Genomic DNA, 13,413 nt, shown 5'->3' with positions numbered 1-13,413 from the left:
AGTGTGGGAATGGTGGTACAAGTCTTGGGGTGGTAGACTGGGAGAGATCCAGATCGTATAAAAGGTCCTGTGATAGACAGAGTAGTGGCTGGCCCCTCAAAGATATGCACATTCTAACTCCTGGAAACTGTGCATATATTATTTACAAGTTAAAGAAGATTTATGCTTGATAATCAGCTGACTTAAAAATGGAGGGATTATACTGGATTATCTAATGCAATGCAATTGCAATGATTTTTATAAATGGAGAGGGAGATTGAAAAGATTATAATCAGAGAGAAATATGTGACTACAAAGGTCAGAAGTCAGAATAGTGACTTCTGTGTAAAAGACTAAATCCTCTCTGTGTGTATACACACACACCTCTTTTGGTCTAAGGGAAAGGTTTCTTGTAAAAAAATCAGAAAAAAAATAAGTAAACAATGGCAGACTTAAAATATCAATTTTACTACTGAGACTGTATGAATGGTTATTCTATGTGAAACCTTACCTCCTCCCAGTCTGAATAGACACATTCAGACAGAAAATGTGTCCTTAAGAAGAGTTTTCAATCATTAATGAAGGATGGCTACATATCTAGGAAAGATGATCTAGGAAAATAAATAAGAAAATAATGCATAGATTTAACTACCTGATTGTTTGGTAAAATGATTAATAACTGTGATTATATAAGCAGGGAAGTAGACTGTATGGTTCAGCTATACTAGAGAAGGTTTCTTGGAATCATTGGCACTTTTAAGGATCAGGAGCAATAAGTAGACAAGATTGCATTTCTGGAAAGCATAGAAATATATGTGATTAAATGTAGGGATGATGGAAAATTATGGAGGGGCCTATATGAATACTTTTTAAGGAGTAGTGTCTTAAAATTTTCATATTTTCAAAAGAGAAATCTGACAGCATAAGGTGATGAAGGGACTTGCAAGACATTGGAAGAATTATTCTATGTTTCTAATTAGTGATGAAGATGACTTGAGAGGGAGGAAAAGAAATGGAATAGTCAGACCAAACAGGAATTTCAAAAAAGGATCATATGAGCCAGCAAATGAGATATAGAGACTGAAGGAGAATGGAGAGTCAGCAGAGCCAGTCCTCAGATGACTGTGTTCCAGCAGCTGGGGAATGATATGATTTTAAAGTGCAGTAGCTGGTCAGGAATTGGCAGAAAATAATGAGTCTTAGAGAACTGAAGAGTTGACAGGATATTTAGATGAATATTTTCTTCTAACTATTGAAGTAGTTGGAGTAACTAGAAAGTAAAAGATTGGTTCGTCAAAAACCTAATGATACATTGGCACTACAAATGTAGATTGGCTATTTCACATGTAGTTCCTGTTACTTCTTTGGATTCAAACTTCAGAGAAGATATTGCTTAGACTCATGGAGGTAAGACATTTGATATTTACATTATTGAGATATCTCAGACTGGTTTACTTTGTGAGAGCAAGCTAATCTTGAAATTTTAGTTAACATCCAAGGGCCAATATGCTCCTATGTCATAGGTCTGTCGGGGCTTTGTTCCACTGCAGCAACAATGCAATTGTGGCAATGTCCATAGATGGGGGATCATTGGTTTAATTGGGATCTCATGGCACTTTGGTAAATGCTGTAGTGGTTGTGACAATAAGTAGGTTACATTTTCCCTAGTGCTTATTAGTAAGTAAAGGAAAAAGTAAAAAGTCACTCAGTCGTGTCCGACTCTTTGCGACCCCATGGACTATAGCCTATCAGGCTCCTCTGTCCATGGGATTCTCCAGGTAAGGATACTGGAGTGGGTTGTCATTTCCTTCTCTGGGAGGGAAGTTACTGCTGCTGCTAAGTCACTTCAGTCGTGTCCGACTCTGTGAGACCCCATAGACAGCAGCCCACCAGGCTCCCTCGTCCCTGGGATTCTCCAGGCAAGAACACTGGAGTGGGTTGCCATTTCCTTCTCCAATGCATGAAAGTGAAAAGTGCTTGTTAGATGATAGGAAAGGAGGGATCCTGGTTGTAGAAAAGACTTGAAAGGAATTAATTTCATTGACAGTTGGTCCTAGGAATCAAATGTGATATTTTGTTCTCAGGGAATGACAATCCACATGATGGCCACTTTGAATTTGATCAATTTTAATCCAGACTCCTTCATTTTGATGGGGATCCCAGAACTGGAGCAGTTCCACATCTTGTTTGGGATTCCTTTCTTCTCCGTCTACCTTGTGGCCCTTGTAGGCAATGGCATTCTTTTCTACCTCATCACTATGGACCATAGTCTCCATGAACCCATGTTCTTCTTCTTCTTAATGCTGGCCTCTGGAGACCTCATATTATTTACTGTAAGTGTCCCCAAAACACTTGGCATATTCTGGTTAAAAGCTCAGGAAATCACATTTTCTGGCTTCCTCACTCAGTTGTCCTTTCTTCACCTTAGCTTTTTTCTGAATTCAGCCATCTTGTTGGGCATGGCTTTTGATTGTTACATGGCCATTTGATACCCTTTGAGATACGCTAGTGTCTTGATACCCAAGACGATTGTTAAGATCATGGTGGGGACTGCGAGTTGAAGCTTTACTGTTATTTTGCCTGTTGTTTTTCTGGTGATGCGTTTGCCATTCAGCAGGACCCGTATCAACCTTCACATATATTGTGAGCATATAGGGGTGGCCCGACTTGCCTATGCTGACATCTCCATCAGTATCTGGTATGGCTTCGCTGTGCCTATAATGACTATTATCTCAGAAATGATCCTCACTGGCATCTCCTACACTCTCATTCTTCGTGCTGCTTTCTACCTTCCATCCAGAGATGCCCTCCAGAAAGCCCTCTGCACTTGTGGTTCTCATGTCAGCGCCATCCTCATGTTCTACACACCAGCCATGTTCTCTGGCCTCACTCATCGCTTCAGCCACAGCATCTCTCACACATTTCACATCGCATTTGCCAGTCTCTATGTAGCAATTCCACATGCACTCAAACCCATATTCAAAACAAAGCAGATCAGGGACAAGGTCATCCTTCTATTCTAACCTAAAGGGATGCAGTGACCTGGGGATAAGAACACAGAGAGAAAAATTGTGAGAAATCAAATAATCATATTGATTTAAGAGAACTTTCTTTTGTAAATAAATAACTGGAAGCCTTCAATCAATAATGGATCCAATTCCTATGAATTTCAGGGCCTCAATTCTACTGGAAAAAAATTATTGGTAGAATTATAGGGGGAGAGGGGATTTTTAAAACCCCAAGAAAATGAGAGGCATCAGATGAAACTATTCTAATTTTTTACAATGAAAAACATCAAAACACAAAATCTTGCTCTTGCTCAGGTCCTTTGATCCTGTTTCAATTTGTCTTTATAAAATAACAGAAAAATAGTACTTTACTTGTAGGCTTTTTGTAAGGTTAAATTTGTTTAGCATGAAATAAGCTTATGAATTCAATAACCACCTATATGTTGATAATTCTCAAGTTCAAAGCTTTACTTCAAATTCTTTCTGTCCCATGTAGCCAACTCTCTATCTGATAACTCCTCTTGGCTATTCCACTGAACGTTCAAAATCAAAATGAACCAGAATAATTTCATCTTCTCTTCCTTTCCTCTTATGATCAGCATAATATCCTGAATTTTCTGTCTTATTAAGTGGTATAGAATTCAACCAGTTTCTGATGTCAAAGGCTTTTCTCTTTTCATCATTCACTTAAAAAATTGTTTGAAGTGAAGTGAAAGTCGCTCAGTCATGTTCAACTTTTTGTGATCCCCTGGACTATACAGTCCATGGAATTCTCTAGGCCAGAACACTGGAGTGGGTAACTGTTCCCTTCTTCAGGGGATCTTCCCAACTGAGGGATCGAACCCAGGTCTCTTGAATCGCAGGTGGATTCTTTACCAGCTGAGCCACCAGGGAAGTCTAAGAATACTGGAGTAGGGTAAGGGAATTCTTGGAACTCCAAGAATACTGGATAGGGGTAGCCTATCCCTTTTCCAGCAGATCTTCCTGACCCGGGAATCAAATCAGAGTCTCCTACACTGCAGGAGGATTCTTTACCAGCTGAGCTACCAGGGAAAAAAATTATTTTAAAAAAATTTATTATTTATTATGTCTTCTGAATAACCTCAATTTATTCATGTTTCACATTAAAAATAGTCATAATGTTCCCTTTGCCCTGGACTTTTCAGCAGCCTCTTTTAGAAATTTCTAACTTTATTTATTTATTTTTCTCTCCCATTTATGTTTTACTCAGAAACAATATTGGTCTTACTAAACTTCAACTAGATCATGTCAATCCTGTAGTTAATAATCATTTAACAGTTATTCATTTTGATTTACAGAAAACCCAATACCCTAGCATAACTTCAAAGCATTTTATGGCATCATTGGTGCTAACCAGTTATTGCTTGGTGTCTGGTTCTCCCCTTTCCTGTCACTCTTTCTCTCACATGCCCTTTTTGCTACAATCACCCTGTACTTCTTTTGGTTTTTCAGGCTATGTTCTCTTGTCCTTCTGCAACTTCACACATGCTATTCCCTCTGGAATCCAAATCTTAGCTTGAACTTGAGAATGAAGGGAAATAATTTTTCAACTCCTTTTTGTTGTTCTATTTCATGCCCACTAGGATAGCCATACGGAGAAGGCAATGGCACCCCACTCCAGTACTCTTGCCTGGAAAATCCCATGGACAGAGAAGCCTGGTAGGCTGCAGTCCATGGATCACGAAAAGTTGGCCATGACTGAGCGACTTCACTTTACTTTTCACTTTCATGCACTGGAGAAGGAAATGGCAACCCACTCCAGTGTTCTTGCCTGGAGAGTCCCAGGGATGGGGGAGCCTGGTGGGCTGCCGTCTATGGGGTCTCACAGAGTCAGACACGACTGAAGCGACAGCAGCAGCAGCAGCAGCAGCAGGTGATTGTGGAAAAGTGAAATAGAGAGTGACTGTTTAGTGCATAGGGGGTTTTTTGAGGGGATGAAATGTCCTGGAATTAGATAGTGGTGATATTGCACAGCACTGTAAATGTACTAAAAACTACTAAGTTGCACACTATAAAGTGGTGAATCTTATGTTTTGTGAATCTCAACTTCATAAAAAAATTAAATAAGATGTTCAATATCATATAACTAATAAATGATGAGGGTATAGCTTAATGGGGCTTCCCAGGTGGTGCTACTGGTAAACCTGGCTGCCAGTGCAAGAGACGTGGGTTTAACTCCTGGGTAGGGAAGATCCCCTGGAGAAAGGTGTGGAAACCCACTGCAGTATTCTTGCCTGGAGAATCCCATGGACAGGGGAGCCTGGCAGGCTAGGTCCATAGGGTCGCAAAGAGTTGGACACAACTGAAGCAGCTTAGCATGCAGGCACACACACACATGTATAGCCTGATACGTCTATCTGATTCCCAGTGTTTATTCTTACTCATTCCCTATCCTACTTCTCAGTGAGACAGGATCTCTCTAGCACAAAGAAATCTTCACATCTTTTCTGAATTAAACCAAAACTACATTTGTCATTCTAATCCCAGTGTGTCAGATCTAATAAGAACTAAAATTAGCTGTGTGCTAGATACTGTTTATACTGGCTTATGGGAATCAAGTGTTACCTTTTCAGGAATTCAGCCAGCATGTCAATATCATATTGGCAGCTTGAAATCAGTCCTAGTAGGAGTATCTGTAACTCCTGAATCATCAAATCTACAGATCAAAATCCCCCAATTCAGGTGTTGAATATTCACCAGGACACCACTGGCTACCATCCTCCTGTGTGTGGCTCAGGCTATGACTTCAGACCTTCCATGGCTGCACTTGACTTTCATCCTCTCTGCTGGGCTCTTTTAGGTAAATGGATTTGTGTGGCTATAGGGAATAGAGGGGGAAGGAGATTCAGGGACAGCAGCTACTGAAGACTTGTATGTTTGAGTATCATGGAAGTAGAAGCCCGTTTGCACTGGAAATTTGTAACCAGCATGTGTTGGGTTTTACATATTTATGTTATTAATGTACACACAAAGTTTTTTGGATCAGAAACAGATTATCATTATTCACTTAAAATACAAATTATAACTCAGTGGTTCCCCACACTTTATTCTTACCCCTAGGGCTATACAATAAAAGTCAGGCCAAGTGACCTGTGCATATGAAGTTGAGGAATGAAAAATATATATTTTCTCTGATTATAAAAGCCAAAGAGACTATTCCTCCTCCCCTTATATCCCCTCCATCTGAGAACATTTCCTTAGAGATGGGTGGGAAATATAAATTTCTCCAGGGGGAAAATAAGACCATTGACTTAGTGAAGTAAATCAGAAAGAAAACCACCAATACAGTATACTAATGCATATATAAATGCCAAAGAATGCTCAAACTATCGCACAATTGCACTCATCTCACACGCTAGTAAAGTAATGCTCAAAATTCTCCAAGCCAGGCTTCAGCAATATGTGAACCATGAACTTCCTGATGTTGAACTGGTTTTAGAAGAGGCAGAGGAACCAGAGATCAAATTGCCAACATCTGCTGGATCATGGAAAAAGCAAGAGAGTTCCAGAAAAACATCTACTTCTGCTGTATTGACTATGCCGAAGCCTTTGACTGTGTGGATCACAATAAACTCTGGAAAATTCTGAAAGAGATGGGAATACCAGACCACCTGACCTGCCTCTTGAGAAATTTGTATGCAGGAGGTCAGGAAGCAACAGTTAGAACTATGGAACAACAGACTGGTTCCAAATAGGAAAAGGAGTACATCAAGGCTGTATATTGTCACCTTGCTTATTTAACTTCTATGCAGAGTACATCATGAGAAACACTGGACTGGAAGAAACACAAGCTGGAATCAAGATTGCCGGGAGAAATATCAATAACCTCAGATATGCAGATGACACCACCCTTATGGCAGAAAGTGAAAAGGAACTCAAAAGCCTCTTGATGAAAGTGAAAGTGGAGAGTGAAAAAGTTGGCTTAAAGCTCAACATTCAGAAAATGAAGATCATGGCATCTGGTCCCATCACTTCATGGGAAATAGATGGGGAAACAGTGGAAACAGTGTCAGACTTTATTTTTGGGGGCTCCAAAATCACTGAAGATGGTGACTGCAGCCATGAAATTAAAAGATGCTTACTCCTTGGAAGGAAAGTTATGACCAACCTAGATAGCATATTGAAAAGCAGAGACATTACTTTGCCAACAAAGGTCCATCTAGTCAAGGCTATGGTTTTTCCTGTGGTCATGTATGGATGTGAGAGTTGGACTGTGAAGAAGGCTGAGCACCAAAGAATTGATGCTTTTGAACTGTAGTGTTGGAGAAGACTCTTGAGAGTCCCTTGGACTGCAAGGAGATCCAACCAGTCCGTTCTGAAGGAGATCAGCCCTGGGATTTCTTTGGAAGAAATGATGCTAAAGCTGAAACTCCAGTACTTTGGCCACCTCATGTGAAGAGTTGACTCATTGGAAAAGACTCTGATGCTGGGAGGGATTGGGGGCAGGAGGAGAAGGGGACGACAGAGGATGAGATGGCTGGATGGCATCACTGACTCGATGGACGTGAGTCTGAGTGAACTCTGGGAGTTGGTGATGGACAGGGAAGCCTGGTGTGCTGCGATTCATGGGGTCGCAAAGAGTCGGACAAGACTGAGCGACTGAACTGAACTGAATGCATATATATGGAATTTAGAAAGATAGTAATGATGACACTATATGCGAGACAGCAAAAGAAACACAGATGTATAGAACAGTCTTTTGGACTCTGTGGGAGAAGACAAGGGTGGGATGATTTGAGAGAATAGCATTGAAACATGTTTATTATCATATATGAAACAGATCGCCAGTCCAGGATTGATGAGTGAGACAGGGTGCTCAGGGCTGGTGCACTGAGGGATGGGATGGGGAGGGAGGTGGGAGGGGGGTTCAGGATGGGGAACACATGTACAAAGGAAAAAAACAAACATCTTGTCTATTGGAAAAAATAAAAAATAAAACCCAGCCCTGTCTTCATACTTCTGGAGTTAGGTAAATCTCTAAATTTTAAGTAAATCTCTCTGGGGTTCTCTCACTATCTGTAGTTACTTCACTAACTTCAATTTTACATTCATTTTCCAAGAATTCCTCTTAGCCCAGTATTTCAAGACTTTGGCAAAGTTTATTCAGAAAGCCCAACTTAGGAAAAATACAAATATATTTTCTCTATATATACCTCACAATATGCCAGGGATCTGAGCAGACAGATGAAAAGAAGGAAGGAATAATTTCCTTGAAATTTCCATAAGGGTTTCTGAAGGATGGGCTGAACAAGACTGGCCCACACTGCCTGGAATATGGGCAGTAAGGATAGAGCACTGAAATAATGTCTGTAGTCACATCCTCCATCCAAAGTGGATGGTACATGTGCATCTGTTGGGGAAAAGCTGTAGGGAGGGTACTTCACTGCAGCTAGATGGACCCAGATGGGAAAAGAAGGGAAGAGGAAGAGAAGGTTTAGCTATAGACAAAGTACTGGGGTTTTGCTTTGTTTTGTTTTTAGCCTTTGACCAAGAAAGGTGAAACCTCATACCAGGGAACATGACATTAATGACAGTGATGTAACATATTTGCATATAAGTGGCTCAGACAATAAAGCATCTGTCTACAATGCAGGATACCCGGGTTCAATCCCTGGGTTGGGAAGATCTCCTGGAGAAGGAAATGGCAATCCACTCCAGTATTCCTGCCTGGAAAATCCCATAGACGGAGGAGCCTGGTAGGCTACAGTCCATGGGGTCGCAAAGAGTCAACCTGACTGAGCGACTTCACTTTCACTTTACCATTTCTAAAGTGCTTTAGTATCTGCTTTTTCATTGCATCCTCATACAACAATGCTGTATGATAGATGGTAAGAAGCTTGAAAAGAGGGTTGCTTGACTGCAAATTGGGGGGACATCTAGCATCCAAAGCAGTTTATATCTCCAAACACTTTACTTAATAACCTTGTCTTTTTTCTTTTCTCTCCAAAATCATGTACATAAAGGTCATTTCATTTGTGTGGATCATGCTATGAATATTTAGTGTCAGAAGCTATTTTCATTTGTACTACAAGATTGTTAAGATCTTGGGGCTTCCCTGGTGGCTCAGTGGTAGAAAATCTGCCTTGCAACCCTGGAGATGTGGGTTCAGTCCCGGATCTGGGAAGATCCTATATGCTGTGGAACAACTAAGCCCATGTGCCACAACTGCTGAGCCTGTGCTCTAGAGGTCCAGAGTCAAAACTGCTGAGCCCACGTGCTGCAACTATTGAAGCCTGCTGGCTGTAGATCCCGTGCTCCACAAGAGAAACCACCACAATGAGAAGCCTGCCCACCCCAGTTAGAGAGTAGCCCCCGCTTGCTGCAACTACAGAAAAGCCCATGAAGCAATGAAGACCCAGCATAGCCAAAAATAGAGAACTAATTTTTTTTTTTTTAAGAGTTAAGATTTGTGTGTGTGTGTGTGAATAAAGTGAGGTACAAGAGAGAGTCTCCACCTTTCCCCTATTTGTGTATAATTTTGGTGTTCACTCTTTCTAATTTGTATTCATTATAGCTCTTGGGAGTGTCCCAGATGGCACTCATGGTAAAGAATTCACCTGCTAATGTAGGAGATGCAAGAGAAGGGGTTTGATTCCTGGGTCAGGAAAATCCCCTGGAGGAGGAAATGGCAACCCACTCCAGCATCCTTGCCTGTAAAAATTACGTGGACAGAGGAGCCTGGCAGGTTACAGTCCTTGGGGTCCCACAGAGTTGAACATGACTGAACACACGTGATAGTGGTGGTAGTGGTGTAGCTCTTGGGGAAGACATGTACAGACCTCAATTATACCTATGGCTGATTCATGTTGGTACTTGGCAGAAACTAACACAATTCTGTAAAGCTCTTGTCCTTCAATTAAAAAAATAACTTAAAATTAAAAAAAAAAAAGTAGATGAAGGAAAACTTCCCTGGTGGTCCAGAGGTTAAGAATCTACCTGCCAATGCAGGGGACATGGGTTCGATTCCTGGTCTGGCAAGATTCCACATGGCACAGGGCAACCAAGCCCTTGCACCACAACTACTGGGCCAGCTCTCTAGAGCCTGTGAGTCACAACTACTGAGTCTGTGTGCCATACACGACTGCTGAAGCCCATGCACCTAGAGCCCATGCTGCACAATGAGAAGCCCACGCACCACAGCTAGAGAGTACCCCGCACTTGATGCCACTGCCACCACACAGGTCAGGATGCCGTTTCCTGACACAGCTACCAGGTACATCAGGCAGAAGGGAATGGAGATCCATGTGTGTCGCTCCTTCGGGCCAGGGGCACCAATGAGGATAAACATATAAACATATCATAATTGACAGTGGAGTAGTTGGGAGCTGCCATGCCTGAATTACGGTATGGAACTCTCATCACTTATCTAGAAGGAGAAAAAGAGTTAACTTGTCACAACCAACTAACATATATTTAGTAACCCTCAACAAGCTTAAACATCTGCTGTGTAAAATGTCAGTTAATGAGTTCCCACATACTCAGAGTATTAATCATGGATATACAAGTGTGCAGTATTCTGCTTTGAAGAGAAAGATGCTGAAGATTCAAAGTAGGATCACATAATTTTTAAAAGATGCTTTCAAAGGAAATACTGAGACTCATACTATTTTCTTATATATGTGTATGCTTGTGCATGCTAAGTCGCTTAATTCCTGTCTGACTCTTTGCAACCCCATGGACTGTAGTCCACCAGGTTCCTCTATCAATGGGATTCTCCAGGCAAGAATACTGGAGTGGGTTGTCATACCCTCCTCCAGGGGATCTTCCTGACCCAGGGATCGAACACAGGTTTCTGATGTCTCTTGCACTGGCAGGTGGATTTTTTTTTAATCACTACTGCCACCTGGGAAGCCCCATTTTCTTATATAATTGACATAAATTTAAAATAATGGTCATACAAAATGTCTAAATAATAATCAATTGTATTCTCTATTTTAAGACAGGAAATAAAATTGAATTTTTATAAAGAATAAAATAAATAAAGAGACCTAGTTAATCCCAACTGTGACTCTGTGGACTGTAGCTCACCAGGCTCCCCTGTCCATGGAATTCTCCAGGCAAGAATACTGGAGGGGGTTGCCATGCCCTCCTCCAAGGTATCTTCCTGACCCAGGGATTGGACCTGTGTCTCCTGTGACTCCTGCATTGCAGGAGAATTCTTTACACCAGGGGAGCCCTTATACCCCAACACAAAATAAGAAGTTTAAAATAAAAAAGAATATAATAAATGAATAGAAACAATTTTTTAATTGAACTAAATTAAATTATGTTTTCTGGTACACATATTTACCTAATAAACTTTGCTCTATAGAATACATAAGCATCTATTTATCACCATCAATGTGGAGATGGAAACAGCAACAGACTCTAGTATTTTTGCCTGGGAAATCCTATGGACAGAGGAGCCTGGCAGGCTACATTCCACGGTGTCCCAAGAGTCAAACAGGACTTGGTGACTAAAGCACCACCACAGCCGTCACCTCCAGTGTGTACAGACTTATCAAATGGAAAAAAGAGTCCAAAATCTAAAAGTGAAATTCTGTCCATAGGGTTATAATCCATGTGATTCTTTGTTTACAAGGACTGAATTTGGATAAAACTAGTAAACAAGGAAATGCTGTCCTTTAGGCACGTTCCTCAAATCTCCCCTCTCAGGGATTTTTGTGAACCCTTCAAGATGCTTAATGAGTTTCAACAATGAAAAGGGAATATATAATAAAATATACTATAGTCTTTAGAGATCAAAATAAAAATCCCAACTCTGCAATCATTTCAAATATGCTAAAAATTAATGAATAATCTATATTAAAAATGACATTAATTTTCTTAACACAGAGAATCTTTGTTATTCTGTATCAAGAAAAATTGACTTATACACAAAGGTAGTTTAATTATTTTTATCTTAAAAATGTCATTTAATATTTACCAGCTGTTAAATAAAAAAAAAAGAGGTTATAAAAATGCTTATGGTATCATTGTTGAACAGTAGCATACTACATGAACATATATTTAGGATATTTGATAGATAAAACATGGAAATACTAACTATCATATCTTGGTAGTGAACTAATAAATGATTTTATTTTATTTTTGGTTTTATCTGTTTTTATCTGATAGCTTCTATGTTTCTATTTTGATATTATTTACTGTTGTTAAGTATATGACTACAATTTGTGGAAGCTGATTTGGGCTTATAATAGAAGTTATTTAATTCATATAATGAGGTTTTAGAAAAGTTTACCCAATATCTCCTCTAATCCAGAGTAATCCAACTTTCTCTTAGACTAGCTCCAGGCTCATTAAGAATCTAGAGTTGTCCTTTGCCTTTTTAAAATAAACTAGGAAGCCTAGTATTGGTTACCATCACTTGAAATATTCATTGGTACCATAAGTTGACATGGGATTTACCAAACAGGAGTTATATTTATCAAAAATAGGAAGAATGTATGGAACAACACATTATTATTCTTTACTTTATATTAAATATCTTCATAATATTGCTTAAAATGAAAAGCCAAGGCATTTTCCTTATTTACAAAGATCAACTTGTTGGGCAAATGACATCTTTGACATGATGTCTCAAACTTCTAAAGTGGAGAAGCTGTGTGTGTGTGAGCCCAGCTTTCACAGAAAAGCAACCAGGAAGCCAAAATCAAGATAGAGACATCCACAAAGGATAACATTTGAGAAGCACTCATAAAATACCTAACTTCCCTACCTAGCAAGAGTCCCCTTTCCCCAGCCACATACCAGGCACATCTACCTTGGATTGAAAGACTAGAGCACTCTCTTGAAATAGACCCTGTTAAGAGCCTATTTCATTCAGGGGCCCTGGTTTCTGGCATTCTCATCTTGCATTCTCCTCTGCGTAGAAAACTGGAATGTGATCATAACAACTGTAAAATATCACTGGAGGAAGCTCAGAGAACAAGGCACTGTGTTGGTCACTGTTTTGGGGAAAGGGCACAAATTCCTCCCTAGAGACAGGGAGAGATTTCTGTAGGGAGAACGGGGGGGAAATGCAGAGTCAGACAATGAAAATACAGGGAAAAGCTGTCAAAAAAGTTCACTCTAAAAATTTACTTTACCTGCTGTCCATGTGGGCAGGCCACAGACACAGAAATGACTTCTTGCAATCTAGGTGGTTACAATCACTGCTCTGTGTCTGTGTTGCCAAGATCCCTGGAAATGTCCCATCTAGCTCACTCAACCCCATCCATTCCCTTGGCCTCAGAAGGGAGACTCCCACTCCACAGAAGGCAGAGTGAGACTGGGATTATTTATTGCTCCTGGAAAGTCCCAAGGGAATGACCTCTGGGCCGTGGTGTCTGCTCTGGCCTTCAGCTAAACAGCAGACAGATAAATGAATAAAGAAAATACGTAACTCTTTTCTGCTGAACTGGCA

At 40.4% G+C, this 13,413-nt stretch overlaps 1 pseudogene; it reads left to right on the top strand.

Moving 5' to 3' along the window:
- Positions 1–2,081: 2,081 nt before the first annotated feature.
- LOC113904806 lies at positions 2,082–3,002 on the top strand (annotated as a pseudogene).
- Positions 3,003–13,413: the final 10,411 nt, after the last annotated feature.

Source organism: Bos indicus x Bos taurus, chromosome 15 (genome assembly GCF_003369695.1).
Source record: "Bos indicus x Bos taurus breed Angus x Brahman F1 hybrid chromosome 15, Bos_hybrid_MaternalHap_v2.0, whole genome shotgun sequence".
NCBI classification, from domain to species: Eukaryota; Metazoa; Chordata; class Mammalia; order Artiodactyla; family Bovidae; genus Bos; species Bos indicus x Bos taurus.
The sequence above is the reverse complement of the archived record's forward strand: the minus strand, read 5'-3'. Positions and strand labels throughout refer to the sequence as shown.